Here is an 8,806-nt window from a genome sequence, read left to right on the forward strand (position 1 = left end):
AGTACAAGTGATAATCATACAAAATAATATGAAGTAGGTAGGTAGGTAGTTAGGTCAGTTAGGACGTTAGGTAACCTTATAAAGTATATAATATATATATATATATTTTTTTTATATTGGTTATGTTGGTTATAATTTTATAATATTATGGTACCTATTTATTAATCGAAGTTCAGAATTAAAATTTTTTTTATTTACCTACGTAAGATACGACCTCGATGTATTGTGTACCTATATTTTACATTTATACTTATATTATCTTATCATAGGAAAACAGCTTTACTGTTTACCATTAAGTAGCTATATTATGGTAATAGGTAATGCAATATACATTGGTCAATGAATTATACTTATATATATATATTATATATATATAGCTATTTAGATATTAAGTAGGTATAGGTACCTAAATATTATGTCTATATTATTATTTATTTATTTCAGTATTATTAAGCAATTTATCTATATTTGATAAGTTTGTTAAATTAATCTAAAATATTTAAATGTATAAGCTATTCTTTCTTTATGATTTTAATAGGTAAGTGATCTTCGGTAAGTATAGCGGTAATTAACTACATGTCTAAATAGCTATATAGAGTGTAGACGTAGTTCAGCTTTCAGGATAGATGGATAGTGTAATAATAACGTGTAGGTACAATCAATAATTTATTATTGAATACCTACATTTCATACTTAGATATAGCCATAATATGCTATTTCATAGTACATAGGCAGGTACCTAGATAATAATATGATTTATAGACTTAGGTATATAGTACAAAGGGCTTCTTTAGACTATTTGTATATGTGAAGGGGACGACCGAATAAATACTTATTTGAACTCAATAATTACTTATAAAAGATTAGAATACATAAGTAATAACTAATAAGTTATAAGGTTTATATTTTGTATACATAACCTATACATTTTGTTTATAATTTTATACTGTATAGGAACATTTTACATCATAATCTCAAAAAATATAATTAATTTTAACTATTATTATTTTATAATTAATTTAAATATAAAATGTTTATAAGCAAACAGAAGTATTCATTATTTTTATGTTTAAAAAATTAATCACGTGAGGCCACATAGGTGACTTCTAAAAACTGAATTTTATTTATGTGTAAAAAGTTATTCGATAGCGTCTTTACTCTTTAGCATTGGCTTTGTGTGTGTGTAGTGTGTACTAAGCGTGTACAATTTTTCTAAAAGCTTTATGACTATTGCCCTATTCCCTATTATACATAAATATATAAATTTATTATGTGTTTTAAATTTGTCAAGGCCGTAACAGGAAAATAATTTGAGGGGGGGGGGGTTGTTCAGCTAAAAAAAAATTGTATTCTAATTTTATTATAACATTTATAGGTAATTTAATATAGTATAAAATTAATTTTTAAATTTCGGGAGGAGGGTTTGAACCCCCAAAACTCCCACCCCAGGTACAGCCTTGAAATTTGTAATATATCAGCTATATAGATCATAATATACGTTATATATTAAGTTAACGTGTCATTTTCTGAACGTCTATACTTATTGATTGCAGACCTAGAATATTTCGCGATCGAAGGTAAAACTATTCCAAATGTTTTCAAAGATATCTTGACAGTTCTATCCTGGGTTGTAAAAACAGATGGTAAACAGAATCTGAAAATGCATCTTTACATTTCAATATTAACTAGTATTTGAATAACTACACGATATATTTCAAAATTATCCTTTCGTAGTTTCGTCGTATACTTTTTTTTGGTATATCGTATTTATACTATATGCATTATTCAGGGCATTAGTATCCCCCGGATAATTTATAGGACGTTTACGTTTGTATAAATACATGCACTATTCGTTGATTCATTTTTTACTGCGTATAACATGCGATTAATATTTATTGAATTCCAAAACGCTTGCGATATATTTTGTGCAAGTTTGTATTTGTACCATAAATTTATTGGAATTTGTAACGAAAATTTAGAACAAACGGGACTCGAATAAACGATTTATTTAATGACGATTGAAAAATACTACTCATAAGTAGGTTGATCGAAGAAAATGTTAGAGTCTATTAATCGCTATATATACAGCAATAGCGATGAATTTGGATTTGGATTGAAATAGCCAATAGGGACTATCGTTTATATACATATTATATAGGTACACATAAATATGGTCCCAATTTTTGCCAGTAATATCTTAATATCACACTATCGACCTATACAATTTTAAGTACATATTATTTTGTATTCAAATAGCCTTGGAAATTCGCTCATCGTCTGTTGTGTTCCGGTTTTGATCGTCAGCGACTGTGGATGCGTTCACAGTAGACGTGGCCAGCCGGCTGACCCCGGGTTTCCGAAATCTCGCCAATCTCGGTGACATGACCCGGGCGGTTTCCTGCAACTTCGGCGATAACGATTGTTTGTCGACCACTATGGGACAGTCGAGAAATTCGGCCGTCGCACCCACTACGTAACAACACGGGTGTCCGTTGTTCAGCTTTCGGTCGTTGTTGCATATTACCCAATCGGGTAGGGGCAGGGCGCCATCACGCACGACCGTTGCCGTCTCGTCCAGTATCGTCTGGCCGGTGGTCGGCGCGAACTGCTCGCCGCCGAGCGCGTACCTCCTGGCGCTCAGCATCGCTTCGTAGACAAACGCGTGACAAGCGACCGGCGAACTGATGATCCGGTCGCCGTATTCGACCGTATTATTCGTCGGTCGGTACACGTTCTCTCGAGCCGCCGTCATGATATCGTCGTCCAGCACTGTGCCGCCGAACTGCCACAGGACCACCAGTTTCACCGCGAATTTAGCGAGGTTCGGACGACTGCTCAGGTCCATGCCTTGAAACGGCGAACCACTCAGATATTCCTCCAGGCTGAGGTGCATTACGTTTAACCGGTTATGGCCGTAAGTGGCAACCAGGTTATCCAGGGTAGACGACAGCGACACCATCGTATTCCGTCGGCGCAACTAGAAAAAAAATTCGGGAGGGTTACATTAATATAATATACATCGTCAGGTGTACCGACGTAAAGGAGTACTGTGGCCTCGGAGAAATTACGGTGGGGAGGGGGGTTGCAACCCCTTAACTCCTCCCCTGGTTGCGCCACTGCCTTCTCCATACTCTGTGACGAAAACGCACAAATATCGCGGTATCGCAAATATTAAACGATTATCTTATTATATACAGTGCCAAACAAGGTCTATCATATATACAATATACGTAATATAATTTTATTATAGGCGATAATGTTTTGGAGAAGAGGCAGATGTATTTAAATATAATATTCTATTCCAGGTATAACAATAAAAGGTATAAATTAATATTTATACATTCACCTACATATCTGCACCTTTTAACAATAAATTTAATAACGCTTTGATTTTTAGAATTATTAAGTACCTACCTATTTTGAATGACTTTATATTTTTAATTACTTAGATTTTTTATGCAATTAAAAGAGTGTTTTATATTCTGTTATATCTTTATTTCAAAAAAGAACCAACCTTGTTTATTATTATAGTTGTTAAGTAGATAGTTTTTTAAAATGTCGATGTAAATAAATCAAAATTCAAATGAAACGAAAAGTTTTTGAATTATTATAATTCAAGTAGGTATACTATAAGGATAATATTAATTGCTCTTATATGGTTATTAATTTTGCATAAAATATTACTGGATGTAATATTTAGTTAGCTACAGTATAGTACCTATACAATCCGTGTAACACTTTACACTTTTACACTATTTTTACAAATGATAATATTATTTCAATAAATTGATATTAATCGCTATAATTTTTAACTTATCATATCCTTCGTATTTTCTAAAATTATTTTTATGGACATCAACAATTATTTTTAGACCATTGAATTTGATAAATCAGAAACTCCTCGTTTTGTTTAAATTTTGATTTATTTACATCGACATTATCAAAAAAATTTCCTATAATAATTAATAATTAAAAGTTTGGTCCCTGTTTGATACAAAAACATTACAAAAGAGTAATATAAATCACATAGTTTTTGAAAATATGAATTATGATTAATATAAAGTTTTGCTTTACAGTATGAGTCGAATGTATTTCGTTATTGAACAATAATTCATATACAATCGTCATTATAATAGATGTATTAATTTTTCACCAAAAAAATAAAATCGGTTTTGTCGAAAACTAGTTTTGTGTGAAAACAACTTAATAATTTTGATCTATTAAACTCTAAATAAAATTATATAATATTTATATTTTTAAATTTTTGTTCAAATTATTACCACTATAGTTAAAATTAATTTTGTAGTTATTATACAATAATACAAATAATAATATGTGAATACAATAATATGTTTATCTATAAGGTGAGAAAGATAATACTTATAACTTGGCTCTGGTGCCTTAATCTTTGAATCTAAAATTTTACAAAATATTTCTATCTTTTAAATATTATATACTATGATAATTGAGTTCTAGTTTAAATGATTGATTTTATACATGTTATTTTTTTAGTCATTTAAAAATCAAAGGTTGTCTTTAATTGATAAAATGCCATTTCTTTGGACGAAATAAAAGGATGTACATAATATACCTACATCCTACATATTATAAAGATGCTATACAAGTGAATTGGATAACTTATTAGAAGGACGAAGTGCAGCGATAAGAAAGAGTAGTCCATTACTAATTAAAGTAGGTCGGTCAAACAGATTATATTGCTCTAAATTTACTAACTAAATTTATTAATCAACTCACGTTTTATACGTTCGTATGACGTACCTATTAACTATATTTAGAATTAAATTATATAGACATATAGTTATTTATTTTTATTTTTCATACTATGTTCATTGCTATACCTAATATTCACGTATTAATATAAATAATTCTAAAACAAAATTTATATTATGTAACTTAATAATAAAATAAAATAATAAAGTGTATAAGTGAGATTTTATTTTGAATCTTGATTCTTGAGCATAATATAAATGGTGCTTAATTAATTTGTTCATATAAAATGTTTACAATCTTAAATATTATGTCTCCTTATAATTTTAAGTATAATACCCTTTAAAAAAAATATAATTAACTTATTTTAATTTATACGCAAATTTAGTTAAGATTTTCTATATTAAATCATTTTCGAACACCAGACGGTTTCAGCATTTATTAGCAGAATAGGTATTTCAAATAAATCAACAAATTATGTGTTCAATGACGGTATTAGGATTTAATTTTGTAGGGGGTGGGGGCGTGGGGCCCATAGTAGTAGTTACTAGCTACCCACGTTTACGAGATAGAAATATAATTTTGTCACACACTCAATTAATTACCTATATCGGCTATATCTATACTATGAATTAATAAAACCTAACATAGGTCAATGTGGGAAAGGCCCCTCAGGTCCCCCTTTAAATTTGACCCTGTATATTTGAATTTGCATTAATTGATTAAGTTAAAAATTTGATAAAATTAGCTACTACTACTTTTGGGAAACGATCTTCATGTTTATCTAAATTATATTAAGAAAATATTTTAATATTGGTCTTATAAACATGCATAATAAATAATAATAATTATGAATGTCACCTTGCATTATTAAAATTGATACGGTTAGAAAATAATTAAATTTAATAAAGTGGAACGATCATAAGTCATACTATAGTAATTATTTTAATTGTTTTAGATTGTAAACGTTTTTTTGAAATACGTATTTTCAATGGAACAAATTAATAATATATAAATATTTTATAATATTCAGGCATATCTTTTAAAATTTATAAAAATTTTGATAATTTATGCATGTGAATAATAAATTGAATTTCGCATATTTATATTGTTATGAGTATTTGAGCCAAATATTGTGTAAATGCAGTATATTATAATATTTTATATCTATACATTCTAAATATGTTGTAATATTTGGGATGTTTATTTAATTTCAATAACCACTGAAAACAGTATTTCTGATTTCTGAACTATTTTGTACGGGACAGCTGGTAATTTCATGTTTCCACCAAAATACTAAGGAAAAATTATAATACTTATTATTATTTAAATTTTTTAAGGAATATTTTATACTTTCATCTCTAAGTCTATAATTAAAATCGTAAATCTCTTTTATTATTTGGCTGTATTTTCGATTAAAAAAAAAAAATGTAGGTAATTGTTTCTATAAATTATATTTTAATTTTAATATTATAAAATTGTATAAATTGTATATTGTGTACCTACCTTATACAGTTATACAGAATAAATGAAACTTTTATGTTTCATAATATATTATCAATATACGTTGTATACTTTGTAGTTTCAAGTTTATACTTATACATTATTTATTTATTTATTTATTTTTGGACATTATGCGTCAGGAGGTTATATAAACGCATATAATATAGCGCAAGTGATTCATTTAATGTTTAAACTCTTACAATGAGTATCTTACATTAGATGGATCATCACGTTAAAATATTTTGTGATCGATAAGAGTTTTATGAAATACAAAATTTTCTTGTCTACGAAAATTCAATATTAAGTTATATAATATATAATACTGGAATTATACATAGGTACCTTAAATATAATCAGATTTTTTTAAATCAAAAATACAGTAAAATAACAATAGGGATTATCAATTATACACTTATGTAAATAAAAATACAACATTTTCTTTGAAAATATGAAAATATATTGCGTATAATATAAGTATTATAATTTTACCATAACAGGTATATAATATTATATATATATTGGCGAAAATGGAAATCAAGCCTCTTTTAAAATTGGCCCCGCGGTGTCAACGTGATTGGCGCATATGATTTGCAAATTAAATATTTTTATATACCAGTCATTTTGTAGCTAGGAATACTTACCGAAATTGTTGTATTAAGGTCCTCGACGCGTTTGATTCCATTTACGACGAACACGTTCACACGATGGAAGCCGTCGCTCACCATGGACTTAACAGCCGACTCTAGCGAACAAGCATACAGCTGCCGGATATGATCGTAGTCTATGAAAACGTAGTGTATATCATTGGGTCCGATATCCTGTCGAGCAACCAGCTGATTCATCGGACAGCGTTCTCCGCGAGTCGTATGCAAAGCCGCTGATGATGGCGGTGGCGGCGGCAATTCAAACCTTAGAAACAAATAGGTGGTTGTTATCAGGAAGACGACGAATACTACCGTCAATAGGGACCACATGAACACCAGTGTCAACTGATCCGGGAAAGCGGTAATGATTTTCTGAGCGCCCTTGTTCACTTTGAGCATGTAACAGACGTCGTCTTCTTCGTCGCCGCCGTGGCGACATTTCCGAGTAATCTTCATGTTGTGTCCACTTAAGTCTGAAACGTATGTATACAATTATTTAATTGTTTTTTGTTTTTTCACTAATTTTCAAAATCATAGCTAGAAAATGGTTACATAAAAAGTTTTGAATGGTGTCTTATAGAACAAAATATACGTATATAATTAGAATAGTAAGCAGGAAATATAATATTGATGTAGGTATACCATCAAACGGCAATTATCTTTTCTATAAATTACTGTTAAAAATAACATAACTATAAAAATCATAGAGTAATACTCTATTACTCTATGATAAAAATGTGCAATATTTTTTTTTCATTTGTCGTTGAAATATTTTGGTGATAAAAAACATATGGAATACTGAATGATAAACACGATTTAAAATATACCTAAATATGTATATATATAATATAATAAATATACATTTAATGTATATTTAATATGTACATCTTAAATCGTGATGATAAACAAGTAAACATCTAATAATCAACACTACATTTAATTAATAATATAAGTTCATTAATATTAAATCTATACTTAAATAATTATAACTTACGATCTGTCAAGAATTAACAATATCGAAATCAACAATATATATCTTTATAGTTAATAACCTTAACAACAAATTGAAAACGATATATTATACGACATACTGCTCACAAATTACAATACTATAATATAAAATATACTTTGTAGTTTAGAGGCCACCATAGATAAATATTACGATTTGCGCAATGAACTCAAAAACAATATACGTCCAATTCGCGTGGCGAAAAAAAATTGTCAAATATACCATTTACAAATTCTACTGCAGTTGTATTCGTATACAAAACAAAAAATAACACCTATACTAATATACTAGTATTATACTACAATATAAAGTCATGCGTAAACAATATTTTCCGTCGGTATGTCGAACAATGTAAATGTTTATAATTTACACATTAGTTTTAAAATATAAAGTAAGTACTTAAAGCTAGCGAATGTATAGTACAAATAATAACGTTGACAGCGTTTTGCTACTTTGAATAAAATAGATTTACACAAAATGTATATAATATAACGTTATATCGGTATAACTAGTTAAGGTTTAAATTGTTTGAAATAGTTTAGCGACAAGAAATTAATTATAGTTTTGATTTAATGCATTTTTAATACATCGTCTTTTTACTAAAAATAATTTTCAGTTCAAGATGCATTACCTAGGTGTTTGTACATTAGAATTAGGTCCTTAGAGTTCTTATGTTATATTTTCACTAATGAGGGAAACAATTTATTACAGCAGTATTGTATATTTTATTGTTTCTATGGTCTAGAAATTATCATTCACGAAAACGCTGCGTGATTAAACTAAGTATTTGATACAAAACAACTAAGGTTGATATGGTTATTTTCCACTGTTGTATATTATATAATATTATATATTTATATTAAAAATTAATTATCAAATAAGAAACTGTCCAACATCACATTTTTAATTACTGTATATTTGT

The 8,806-nt window shown here is 28.5% G+C and overlaps 1 long non-coding RNA gene across 2 annotated transcripts; it reads left to right on the forward strand.

The window, feature by feature from the left end:
- Positions 1–2,971: 2,971 nt before the first annotated feature.
- LOC126551438 (uncharacterized) lies at positions 2,972–7,015 on the forward strand. Of its 2 annotated transcripts, none has more exons than XR_007605345.1 (3): positions 2,972–3,305; positions 4,513–4,692; positions 6,891–7,015. It is a non-coding gene; the product is annotated as an uncharacterized LOC126551438 (long non-coding RNA). The 2 variants fall into 2 exon arrangements; XR_007605344.1 differs by having other exon boundaries at positions 4,513–4,696; positions 6,891–7,004.
- Positions 7,016–8,806: the final 1,791 nt, after the last annotated feature.

The sequence above is a fragment of the Aphis gossypii genome, chromosome 3, assembly GCF_020184175.1.
Source record: "Aphis gossypii isolate Hap1 chromosome 3, ASM2018417v2, whole genome shotgun sequence".
Taxonomy (NCBI): Eukaryota; Metazoa; Arthropoda; class Insecta; order Hemiptera; family Aphididae; genus Aphis; species Aphis gossypii.